We start from the raw sequence: 14,341 nt of genomic DNA, 5'->3' as shown, positions 1-14,341 counted from the left end.
GCAATGGTGCCAACTATGGTAGGATTCCAAGAAACTCTCCTAGGTTGTAGCTTGAAGATTCCTGGTAACATATAAATTCAACTATTGTTGTAGGTTTAATGGAAGGAATGATGATTTAGTTCAAGCCAAACAACCACTTCTACTTTATTTCACTTTAGACCTGCGTGAACACCCCCAAACTAGAAGGCTTTAGACCACCAATTTCTCACAGTTTGAGGTATTAGGTGAATATGGAGAATAATAACCACACCAGTAGATGCACAAAACCATGTGATGGTTGGCTGCAACTAGTAAAGAAGTTTGTAAATCTAATCCACTAATGCACAGACAGGATGACAACTCTCCTGCATTAGATAGAAAGAAACCTGGACCACCTATTCAATGATGCATACAAGATTCTAACACAGAGATAGGATGACAAGTATCTAGTCTTAAACCTCAAAGATCAAGAACATAGCATATCAGGCGCAAATTAGAACAGAGGGAAATGGAAAGTGAGTAGTTAATAGCAAAAGAAGCTTGTATTAGCTGAAAATGAAGACGAGACGCTGCAAGTGACAAAATATCTACAGTCTCCAGAATTTGAACTTTACATCAAATGCCAACCTTGATTGCATCTTGTTTATGAGTATTTATAGAGTTACATTACCAGGGCACTTGGCCATTTTAGGTATGGAGGGGTCATAATTGACCACCAACCGCATTTAACTACCTCATGGAGTCTTTTGGTGTGTTTTCTTGTTTCAGTGAATGAATCGGATCTGCTCAAGCGTTGTGATGTCCCTTTTGGTCGTTAGAGTGCTCATAACAGTGGAGTCCATAACTGATAAATTCAGTTACAGGGTCGTGTTGCGTCCTTTTCCCTCTTGGCCATGTCTTCTATTAAATATGGTTGTTGGGAACTGATTGTGACTAGTACTAGCAAACTAGTTATCTCCTTCCTTGGGCAACAGAGTGGTCAAGGATGTGGAATGCATGGGAAAATAGTCAATCGGGATGAGAAGGAAGGATGACCGTCAGATCAAGGAAATGAATAGTGAAGATGGCTCAACATAGTCTATAGGCCGAGGTGGGAGTAGGGTGAATTGGGGTCATCAGAACTTTGGTGGATAGATTGGACGGTCATCGGGCTAAGCAGTTGTGTGGTCATTTAACCAGTGCCAGAGGTTTGGATGGGCGGTAATGGTATTCATCGCACTGCTCTCGGGCATGAAGCGATAAAATCCTGAGACTGCGCGATTCCACTCAGCGATCGACACATAGCAGCGGATGAGAGAGGAAAACCACTCTCATCACACGCTGTTGTTCGATTGAGTTGCAGGCACGGAAGGAGTGAAAAGTGTCAGATCGTGGCAGAGAAGGATCTGACGGTGGAGAGTAATCAGACAGGTTACTTTATCGGGCGTGATGTGGGCCGTTAGATCGACATGGGTTAATCAATGGTGCGAAAGAGGCGTGATGGGTTTATGAGCGTGCGAGGTCATTTGGGTGCAGTTCTATGAAGGGATTGGGGTTTGCACTCGAGGCTAAAGTAAAAACGGGATTATTTTGCAGGGTTTAGCAGCAAAATAGAGGAATGGAGGGTAGAGAGAAAGTGGGATAGGAACGAAAGAAGGGAAAAATGACCGACTATGAAACCTATTTTAGCACAACCAAACAGACTAGATCTCTTATGACCTTAGAAAATTAGCATTGAATAGCAGAGCTAACAGGTACTATCGGGCTTGCCAAACATTCTACATAGTATGGTTGCTGCAAAACTATGAGGGGGAGAGATAGATGTTGTAGAATACATACCTGTCTTATCCGTTTTGATCTTGGCTTCGTTTTTTGTCTAGGTCCATGTGACATCTTCCAGGTCTTCATTCTCCTTAGCAAATTTTTCATGGAACTCTTTATTGTAGAGATTCTATGGCTCTAGTAGATTGTACATAAGTTGCAGGTTTTATGGTAAAAAATATCCCATAACCTTCTGCCTGCTATTCTTGAATTCACTGTCTGAGACATCCTCCTGATCGATTATCCACTTAACCATATCTGTATATGGGATTATCTTTGGCCTTGTGGCTATGCGGTGCAGAAATGAGCATGTTGTCTCAAAGAAAGAGGCGTCAGAGGAAAGATGACCATCAGTTGTGGCCTTTTTTACCAGAGGTCTTTGCTTCTCCACTTGTAATAAATCATACATGGCATCCCATGTTGATGTTCCTCCGTCTTTGTTGCACATAGTGTCAGAGAACAAAGGGATCATTTATGATTTTTCAGATGCAGCTAACTTTCCCCTCTTTTCCATTGCTCCCAATGACTCTTTTTGTGGATTGTTCCTAAAAAAGGAGAAAAGCAGAAGCTATTAGATAGAGAGAAGTAAAAATGAACATAAGAATGAATGATATAGATGACTTTGAAAAGGTGACAAGAAAGGAGTTTTTATTAAATGCAAGTGAGAAGATATCGTATCACGTCGAAAATCTTTTCAAACGTAAATTCCATTAACCCATACTAAATTCCCACTAATGGTTCCTTATCCCTAGCTTTATTTCTCATTAATGCTTTGCATCGTAAGTTAGGAAAAAAATTTATTAGGGTGGTGAGATTTCTAATTGTGAAAACGCCAATTTCGCGATTTGCAACGCAATATCACATATCACATTATCGCATTTCGTGTGTGCACTTTCTTTCACATTCCTTTGGTTTCTGCAAAATGCGAAATGCATGATGTTATTTATTAGTTTTCAAAGCATAGCTCACTTGATATGATTTCCTTTATAAAGCCCTTTTCGTTGTGCAACAGACTTGAGTGCTTTTTATAACATAGTTGGCCATTGAGTCTAGGCTTCCATTGCATTTCGCAATATCACATGGTTGGTAAAGTTTCAGATCTTCCTTAAGGGTTTCCAATGCGATGCGATAAGGCTGAACATGTCATCGCAATTTCACATATTGCATGTTTAAAAATACTTTGTGAGGGTGCACCCTTTGTAAGTGGCGATATGCGATGCAGACATTATTTTAATAAGAAACATTTTAGGACTTAGTTCAAATGAAAAAATTCTAATAGTTTCGAGGTTAAGCGCATTAATCCCTTTCGAATTCTTTTTGCAAGTTTTAGTCATTAACAGGGCTTTTGACATGCTTGATCATGCGATATGTGAAAATGCGAGCATTTGCTAGCTTTTCAAAGGGATTCATCTTCATATATTTATTTATTCCAAAAATAACAAAAAAATGCCTAAATTGATCTAAATTTAAATAGGAGCACAACAAATTAAGAGATAACCATAAATACAAAGATGCAGCAGAAATAATACATCATTCCATTAATATCAAATATTGAAATATGCTTACAAATAGATATGGAAATAAACTATCTAGGGCGATGGTAGATTATTTCTGAAAAGAGATGTGGCAGCTACATGCCTCTGAACTGTGTTACATTGAGGCTCAAAGGTCTATTTATTATTGAGAAACAACGGAAAAGTGTAAACATCCAAAAAACCTAACACTAGGAGATGAAGTGCCAACATTGTGGGCCTCGTTTGGGTAAATTGTTACATCAACTTCCCGGTGTCTTAACTTTGGCATACGATCTTCGTTTGGCTATGATAATACCTTGTTTCGAAGATCTCGAAGAGAATAGAAGAAACAAATGGGCAAGCCATTTGGGCGGTTCCATATCTCTCTGTTTTCCCTAAAAATGTTGTTTAGGGCCTCAAAACGGCTCCGGAAGTTAAGGACCCAAACAACTACCAAAAATAGTAAATTGTGCTACAATTAAGGAAACTGAAAAACTAAAAGAGACAGTGTTGGGGGTCCAAGTGGAATAGGTAGGTCACCACCAATATCTACTAGGATCATTCCCCCCTCCCCCCCAAGAAGCGATGGTCCCCATTTCATTGAGTGCCTCCATGAGATGGGAAAACTTCTACTGAACTTGGTCCCTGGTGAGCCCTTTCCCTGGTGAAGGAGTTGGCCTACTTTCACAACTCGATATAGTTGGATCCTTTGTTGTCAGGTGTTCTTTATCCATGTGTCCATGATCTGATCAATTTTTTATTGTTCCATGCAATCTGGATTTAACTCTATAGGTGTGAGATGTTCTGCAATGTCTGATGTGTCTAGCAATGGCGGGAAGTATGGTCAAAGGCTGTCCACATTGAATACTGGGTACAAGACAAGGAATGGGGGAATGGTGAGTTCAAATGCATTGTCTCCCACAGCCCTGGTAATGGTGTAAGGACCATATTAGAACGGTCTGAGTTTTGGATAGACTCTAGTAAGGCGTTCCTTTTGTAAACGCAACCTGACTTTGTCACCCACTAGAAACTTGTGTGGCACCCGATGTTGATCACGCTGATGCTTGTACATGGCATTTGATTTCTCCAAAATGTCATGGACCTACTGGCAGATATGTTGGATGTGCTCAATGAAGTTGTTTTCCTTATCAGTTTCGTATTAGACATGCGCTGAATCTACCTAAGTAGCTGCAAATGGCATGGCCACATCAATGGGACATAGTGGCTAGAATCCCAAGCCCACCTAAAAAGGGTTGTGGCCAGTCGAGCTATGGAGAGCCTGGTTATAGCTATGCTGGACATATGGGAGGCTCTCATCCCATGTGCCTGTTTGCTTTGAGTTGTACATGCGCACAATGTGTATGATCATCCTCTTGACGACCTATGTTTGACGATCAGTTTGGCAATGGAAAGTTGTGGAGTTAGTGAGCTCGATGTCCAACATCGACCATAGACTGGACCAAAATGTACTAAGCAACCCACTATCCTGATCTGAGATGATAGACTATGGGATCCCAAAGTGCACCCACACTCGTTCAAAGAATAGTTTAGCAGTGGCTTCTGTTGTGATATTCTTCTTGCAGAACGCCATAATGGCCATCTTCGAGAATGTGTCAGCAACCACAAAAACAAAGTCATTGCCATCGTTAGTAGAAGGAAAGCCCGACATATAATCCATGGATATGGGTTCCTAAGGCCGAGTAGGGGTAGGCAGCAGAGTATAGAGGCCTTGCTTCTTGTTGGTTGGTTTAGCAATAATGCAGGCAGTGCAGGATCTAATGTAATTCGTGACATCTGGTCGAAGCTTTGGCCAATAGAAATTGCTAGGTCTCTATACTACTAGTGTAACCCCTTATTGTTATTAGTACAACCCTCTTATTATATTTTTGTGCCCATGTATCCCCATATTGTTATTATTGTGCCCTTACAATATTATTGTTATGTCAGCTCTGATTATACTATGACCACTTAGACTCCTATATATAGAAAGGAGGTCTTGTCATTTGTATCATCAAAGAATTCATTTGTGTAATGTAAAGGATGTTTCCTGCTCAAAGAGGCTTATTTCTAAGGCGTTCGTCTATCTTTTCTATCTTTTTGTGATCTGGTTTCATAACATTTGGTATTAGAGCTGTGGATTCTAGGGTTTCACTACTCCAAATAGGTCATCGTGGCATTTTCACTATAAATTTGTTTTCGCAACATGTCATAAGTGAAGAAAAAAACCCATTTGAGAAGAACTCGCGCCGAACCTCAGGGCCGAATTTCAGAGATTGTCTCGCTATGTTTGCAGAGATATGATCTAAGGAAGTTAAGGTTTTTTCAAGCTCTAGAATTTCAAATAAAATAGGTCATCATGGTATTTTAGCTACACCTCTTTCGCTACGAAGTTTCATAAGAGAAAACAAAAATCCATTTGAGAAGAAATCGGTCTAAACCTTGTCTCCGAATTTCAGATCCTGTGTTACTATATTTTCAGCGATATAGTTTGAGGAAGTTATGGTTTTTTCAGACCCTTGAATTACATCCAAATAGGTCACCTTGGGAAAATTGTCATTACTTTCTCTCTGAGCAACAAATTGAAATATCATAAGAAGTTACAGAAAGAGGACGAACTGTAGTTTTCTGTGCATAGCTTTCAGATCTGAAGGTTCAAACAGTGACACGTGGCACATCATACAAGTTCACTCTACTGAAACATTATATAATGAGGTCATATTAGGATATTGGCCATAAGTCTTTCTTGGAGAATCAAATTCTGATGAGACTTGTGGTGTTATAAAGAGGACTTAGAGGGCTACCACCATACGCAATTTCAGAACTTTGAGATCTGAAAGTACAGAGTTACAGTCATTTCAAGATCGAGCTCCTAAAATCAAGAAAAGGCGATATGAGGAAATTTGATGGAAAGGATCCAGTAAATTGGATACTACAGATGGAGCAATATTTTGATCTACATGGTGTACAACTGTTACAAAAGGTATGCATTAGATATTCATATTTAGAACTGAATCCATTCTTATGGTATAAAGGGCTTTGTTTTCATAAACAACTTGTTACGTGGTTAATTTTCATGGAGGAAATGATAGCACATTATGAGGATAGAAAGAGCAACACCTTCTTTAGAGCAACACCACAACAATTGGAAGAAGAAAGAGAAAAAGGGCTTTGTTACAAAGTGGAAAGCAAAATTATGGCAACAAGGAAGTCTACCCGTCACAACTATAATGATGGAATGTGTCTCATTATATGGAAAAAGTAAAAAAGTACTCAAATGAAAAAATATAAAAGGAATAATATAAAAATATCAATTAAATGAGTTGAGTTTCATACTTGTTAATTATAAAAAATAAATGTTAAATTTGTAACAAAGCTAACTCACAATAAATTTTGGTAAAAGCCATAGTGAACCTATTTAATGGGTTTAGAAAATATAAATAATGTTATAAAAAGTAAATACTAAATTTGCAAATAAGTCAACTGATAGTAAATATTGGTAAATACTATGGTTAATCACTCACAAAATATAAATAACTTTATGTAAAGTTAAATGAAATGCTAAAACTCTTTAAAATTTATATATACAAATAGAAGTAGAATTTCTAAACAAATAATTTTATATATTATATTTTGAATAATATAAAATACGTTATTATAATCATAATAAAAATTTTATTATAAAAAATATAAAATATATTTTAAAATTTTCAAAAAATAATTTTAACATTTTGTTATATGCTATTTTCAAATTTCTATTAAAAAAACATTGATTTTATAAACTTGAAAGGGTAGTTTCTTGCGTCGTGGTTTTGTCACTACGTAAAAATTTATGTAAAATATTAATGATATCTTTTAAAGAAAATGAATAAATTAGATAAAAATTATATATTAAATTTTAGAAAAATAATGACATGAAGTTGAATTTAAATTGACATGTTTTGTCTTCTTTTGCCACCACCTAATTTTTGATGATTTTGTAAATATAAGAGTAAACATTTGAACTCCATTTATTTTTATAAAACTTGTTTGCCACAAAAAGGGAAAAAGGGATCCACATTAACATGCTTTTACTAGTTTCTCTTAGACTTCCACAACCTACATGGGTTACACCACAAAAATCGGAAGAAAAATGAGAAAAAGGGCTTTGTTACAATTGTGATAACAAATACATTAAAAGGTCATAAGGGTGCTGAGAAGAAATTATTTTACATGGACTGTGGAGAGGAGGAAGAAAAGGATCAAGAAACGCCAAAAGAAGAGTATATGCACCAGGAACGAATCCCAGAGAAAGAAGAAATGAATCCGACCATATCTTGTAAAGCATTGGAAAGAATTACCACTCCTAAAACTCTCAAGATAGGACATATCAAGAAGAAAAAGCTTCAAGAAGTGAAAGATCACATTGAGAAAGAAGAAATGAATCCGACCATATCTTGTAATGCGTTGGACGGAATTACCTCTCCTCAAACTATTAATATAGAAGGACATATCAAGAAGAAAAATCAATAAATAATTAAACATGAAATAAATACATAAAATTAGAGACATATTAACAAATAATAAATAATTAAAACTAATAAATTAATTTTAATTAATCAGACAAATTAGATTAGTAGTTAAAAACATTAATAAAAGTAATTAATCTAATTATTAATAAAAAAATAATAAATAAATCAATTAATTAGTTAATTTTACATTAAAGAAATAAACATAACAATTAATCAATAAACTAAAAATTAATCAATTAATCAAACTAACAAGTGAATAATAGAATAAATTAATAAACATATTAATAAAGAATAAATAATAAAATTAATTAATTAATTAATTAATCAATCAATCAAATTAATAAATAAATTAACCAATCAAATTAAACCATATATTTAAATAAAATTAATAACATAGTAAGTAAAAAATAAAATCAATTAAGTTATAAACCTATTAATTAGTTAATTAAAAAAAATTATAATAAATAAATAAATAAATAAAAATCATAATAAATAAATTAAATAAAGAATAATAATTAATTAATTAATTAAATGAAAATCTAGCCGACCTATTTTCTTACATCTTTTCTTCAATTTCCTATATATATATATATATATATATATATATATATATATATATATATATATATATATATATATATATATATATATATATATATATATATATATATATATATATATATATATATAACCTAAATCTAGCCCCTGGATACATCATTAAGATCTGAAGAATATCTATTGACGCATCTCGGTGATGATGGACTCACTTGGTAGTCCGAAATGTTGGGTTCACTAAAACTCTATAACAGGTCATTCCTCCTATCTAAAAGAAGAAGAAAAATGTTCAAGAATTGAAAGATCACATCAAGTCTCAAGAAATCAATCTGACCATATCTTTTAATGCATTGGAAGAAATTACCACTCCTCAAACTATCAAGATAGAAGGACATATCAAGAAGAAAAAGGTAAGAGTGTTGATTGATTCGGGCAGTACCCATAGTTTTATTGACTGTAAGATAGCCAAGGAATTCAGTTGCTTCCTATATCCAACACCAGAGTCTCAAGTGATGGTTGTAAGGGGAGGAACCATAAATTGCTCTGGAAAGTGCCATAATATCAAGATATCCATGGGAGAATATGTACTGAATAGCCCAATGCTTTCTTTTCCAATGGGTGGTGCTGATGTTTTATTGGGAGTCCAATGGCTACAATCCTTGGGTACAATAGCTTTTAATTTTCAAGAACTTTTCTTGAAATTTTTTGGGGAATGAAAGGAAGCTGAATTGAGGGGTATCGAAGGAAAACCTGGAAAGATAATAAACTCTAACATCATGAAAAAGATTCTAAATAAAGAACAACGGGGTGTAATTGCACAATTATGTTCACTAGAGGATCCCACATGGAAATCATGTTTTTCTCCAGATCTCCAAAATGTTTTGGAGAATCATTCCAAGGTATTTGAGACTCCCAAAGGCCTCCCACCTATTCGTGATCATGATCATGCCATTCATTTGATTCCAAGAAGTGTTCCTCCAAGGATCAGGCCTTACATATATCCATATGCCCAAAGGAGTGGAAACTCATTCAAAAGTTCCAGAAGGTCCTAGTTGAAATAGTATTGCGAGAACTTGACAAGGAAGAAAAAATCATATTGGAACCTGAAGCAGTCACAGAACCAAGAAATCGAAAGCTACGAAATAGATCAATTTTAGAGTATCTCATCAAGTGGAAGAACTTACCCACTGAAGATTCCACATGGGAGGACAAGAATTTATACAGAAGCATCAAGAACTACTCAAGAGTTGAGGACAACACTTTTTGAAGGAGAGGGGCATGTTAGGTCCCTATACTAATAGTGTAACCCTTTATTGTTATTAGTACAACCCTCTTATTATATTGTTGTGCCCATGTAGTCCCCATATTGTTATTATTGTGCCCCATATAATCCCACTATTGTTATTATTGTGCCCTTACATTATTATTGTTATGTCGGCTCTAATTATATTATGATCCCTTAGACTCCTATACATAGAAAGGAGGTATTGTCATTTGTATCATCAAAGAATTATTTTTTTGTAATGTAAAGGAGGTTGCCCCCTCAAAGAGGCTTATTTCCAAGGTGTTCATCTATCTTTTCTATCTTTTTGTGAGCTGGTTTCATAACAGAAATACTTCTCCAGTACTGCCACCATTTTCTCGACCACAATATTCCCAGTGGCCTAACTGTAGTTTGCTTCCCAAATAATCTTGGCACACTCGCTTGAAGGAATGCAAAGGTGTCCCAGGTGGCATAATACGACATCCTGGAGGTGAAAATCTAAAACTTGCTGACCCTCCTATTAGGGTCCTATAATAACAGGATTCATAATTTTGAATTGACTATGGTTAAGTCTTGTAATATTGTACATACCTTTGCTTTCTGCAAATGTTTTCCATGTTAAAATTAAAAATTGTAAAGAGGGTATGTCCTAAAATAAATATCAAAGGACAAAAAGAATTTAAGAAAAGATAAAAAAAATGAAAAAATATGGACCCCAAACAAAAACAGATCATGAAAGTGTGCAAGTCCAAGTGCCACTACTCTCTACTTTACTGTCTAAAATAATGGTTGTGTGCAACTTGTCATACATGCCACAACCCATGATAGTCAAACTGTTTAATCTTGACTACTTCATGCTTTAAATTTCCTATTTATAGTTAGAGAATCAAGAACTAGCCAAACTGTTTAATCTTGGCAGATCAGTAGATAGGTAGAGAAATAAAATGTGCTTATAAGCTTAATTTGAGCCATTAGAAGATATAAGGTTAGAAGTAGATAGTTTACTTTTCAAAAGAAAAAGGAATGGGAAGGGTTTGCTAGCTTAAATGCACCCAACAAAGTGAAGAAAAAATGTTAGAGTAAGTAGAAGAAAGGTTGCAGAAAGCATAAAGTTGATTGAAGCATAAGAACATTTATCATGTTTAATCATGTGTTTCAGTGTGCAGGAGCAGTCATGAAAGTAAAATGATGCTTATAAGATGATTTGGGTAACTTCCCCTTCATTTCATTTCACCCCCCCATAAATACTTACTGACTTCCATTTTTACCCCCTCATTTCTTATAAAGACAACTTTTCCCTTCATTTTCACCCTTGCCCTATGGTTTCACACTTTTCCCTAGCAAATTACCCTCCAAAATTCATTCCCATACCCCAAAACCCTTTTCCCTAGTGTGAAACCCATTTTCCCCTTTAAAAGAAATCACTTCCCCCTTATGAATTCCTTATTTCACTAAAAACCCATAAAACCCTTTATCCTAAGTTTTATTCCCCCACCCCGGCATTGTTAATAAACCCCGCAATTCACCATTTTCCCGACAAAACTTGTTTAAACTGCCACTCTGGTGTGATAAACTAATCCCGCTACATAAACCTAGTCATTATATTTTTAATCCCACCATTACTAATAAATTAATTATAAATAAATTGTAAGTAATCCATGGGCCCTAGTAATTTCCGCCCCAATTTCCTGCTGTGCAACCTCACTGTGCGACAGTCATCCGATCTACCACCCGTAGATCTAACAGTGTGCATCCATATCGCATCTATTCACCTCCTGAACTTTACCTGCTTGAGAGCACGCGATATAAGCAATATTACCCGGGCCCATTTTGGCTACGTGGCAACACTGTGTGAACTTGCGTGCTCTCGGGAAAATACCACCCGATGGCCAAAAGAAGTGTGATGCCCCCCCAAACTGCCTCCCCGCGTAATTGAAAACCATCACTATTTATTATGCTTTTCCATGCCAATTTCTAACCATTGTTGGTTAAAAGGACGTAGACCCCCATTTTTACCCTTTTTTCTCAATTTGCTCTGCGAAAGCTTCCAAGCCTTCTTGCGCAAACCCGAGTTTCCATAACCAAATTCAAGCGCCGAGTACCTTTCGAGTACACCCTGGACGCCCAATTTAGCCATCCACAACATACCTGAAGCCACATTACCCTCTGTGGCCGCCGTCAAAACCAGTTTTCATTATGAACCTCAAATTCCATGTGTTTTGATAACAAACCAGTATCGGCCCTCTCAAATTCAAGAATGTACAGTTTATTCAAACATTGAAGTAATCGAATTCAATTAATTTCACTTGAATTGAGAGTATTCCCCACTAAATACCCAAACCCCTACCCTGCAAACTGCCATTACCCTATCACTGCACCTGAGCTTTCAAAACCTTACTACTTCAGCTTGTATAACCCTGATTCCCACATTTATCCTAAATATGGTTGCCCAAACCTCTCCAGATGTTAGACTCGTGTTAACTCCTCACCTGGACATTGACCATTTGGCCCTAGCAGACAGGGATTTAAAAATTAAAGACACTACTACTCCAGACCACCTTCTGAAAATCCACTGCTGGAGTAAGGGTAGGTTCCTAAACCATGTGGATGACATTCACCTTTGGGAATCTAATTTTCCCAAGTATACATTCCCAGAAGTTCACCCATTCCCAAACATTGTAGATTTTTGTCATGCCTGCTATTTCTCAAGCCAAAGAGCTATTGTGGCACCAAACCATGAGTTACTATTCACCATTACTGTTGAATCCATCAACTAGATGCTACAAATCCAACCCATCCCTAATCAGACACTTTTGTCTATTGGAAATCTGTTGGACCTGTACATCACACTAGACCCAGTCAAAACCAAACAAATTTTCTAGAATTTCATTATTGAGGAACACAACACTCCTACAGACACTCCACCCTATGTTGCCGCTAATTTTTGAGAGAGTGGCAGGTGTATAATCACCTTTCTCTCATGCATCCTAAGATACACATCAGATGAGCATGTGGATGAGGTAATCATATCCTTCCTAACCATTCTCACTCTGGGCAAGCCTCCTGATATTATGTATGATTATGCTCAGTTCATTGCAGACAGAATGCATGAACAATCCACCAAACTACCCACTCAAAGAGTTTTCAAATACTCTTTAGTGTTTTTTATATGTTTTTGTATTACGAGACAGACAAGTTCCCTGTGAGCATCCAAAAATTGGACACCAAGGGAAAGGAGAGATCGATCATCTACTGGACATCCTTGGTCCAGAATTTTTCCACAACATTCACCTACAAGGACCTTATAGACCCTTTTGTGTACTGAGTCATGAACATGCTGACTTCTAAGACTTAGCCTAGAATCAGCCCAAAGGTCAAGAGAGTACTGCAATTGGCCAAGAACAACAAGGTGGGAAATCGGTACTTGTACCAAAACCACACTGAGATTAGAATTTATGGTTGTGATATAGCCCTATATAAGTTTCCCAAACACCTCCCTATGAGGATATTTTCTCTTGAATACTTTAGACAAATCCTCGACTCTGATGAGCTCCACTTCCTAGCTTATAGCAAGAAAAACCAGTTCAAAGTGAAAAACCAAATGGTCCCATTCATTTGCAACAATAGAGAGGCTGGACTAGAGGCCGATAAGTTATTTCAACAAATGAAATTCATAAACAACTTCATGTGGCACTATGACCCGCATGGGGTCATAAACAAGCTTAGACCCAAGGTCAAGTTGGGAGCATACATCCACCACCCAAAACGTGACATTGAACAATTTTCTAACTAGGATGAGTGGCTGGAGAACACCTTGATTGATATGAACAACAATGTTGTGGATGTAGAGAACACACTCATTGATTTTGAAAGACAATTTGATCACAACTCTTTCCTACAGGTTCCATAACAAGGGGAGCCAATGAACATTCCTCATGTCATAAAAAACCCCAACCAATGAAGAGAAAAATCCTAAGAGGAACAAGGAGGAGACATCTAGCTCTACCATGGAGGCCACTAATGAGCTATTTGAGCTAAGAAAGAGGCCCAAGTTGATTCATGTCTTTGAACAGGAGGAGAACATTTCTTCATAGGAAATAACTGACACTGAGGCAATGGGGAAGAGAAGAGAAAAAATAGCTGCATCAGGTGAAACATATTAGCCATCAACCTCGAACACACGGATGATAGAGAGATAGTTAAATATGGAAGTTTCTTCCTCTGTTAGGCCAGATAACAAGGAAAAGGATATCAAAGATAGATTCAAAGAGATAAAGATGAGGAATGAAAAATTGAAGGCAAAGACATATGCCCAATATGTCAAGATTACACTGCCAAACTAGACCAGACTGATGTCAGCCTTCGACATCAGAGCAGGGATAATGCAGGTATCATTTTTGCATCCCACTGTAACGCAACCAAAGAACCCATTAGACTACAAGAAGACAAATTTTGAGGTGTTGGCCAGGGATTTTCATCCCACTATTTAGATAAAGTTTCACAAGCAAGCTGGAGAAATCATTTACTCCACCCTCACAGAAAAGGCCATGGATGCTTTTAAGCTGAAAGATTCATTGGATAATGTGACAACCCAGTTTAATATGGAAAAGGCCTCCTCACAGGCCAAAGGCACCAGGACAAAATCCTTGGAGGACTTTATCATTGAACTAGGCCATGACCCAAGTGATGTTAAGGCCATAGAGAAATTAATCAAGAAGAAA

Source organism: Pinus tabuliformis, chromosome 7, assembly GCF_031772625.1.
Source record: "Pinus tabuliformis cultivar Carrire ecotype Pingquan chromosome 7, CPIR1, whole genome shotgun sequence".
In the NCBI taxonomy this organism is placed as follows: domain Eukaryota; kingdom Viridiplantae; phylum Streptophyta; class Pinopsida; order Pinales; family Pinaceae; genus Pinus; species Pinus tabuliformis.
The sequence above is the reverse complement of the archived record's forward strand: the minus strand, read 5'-3'. Positions refer to the sequence as shown.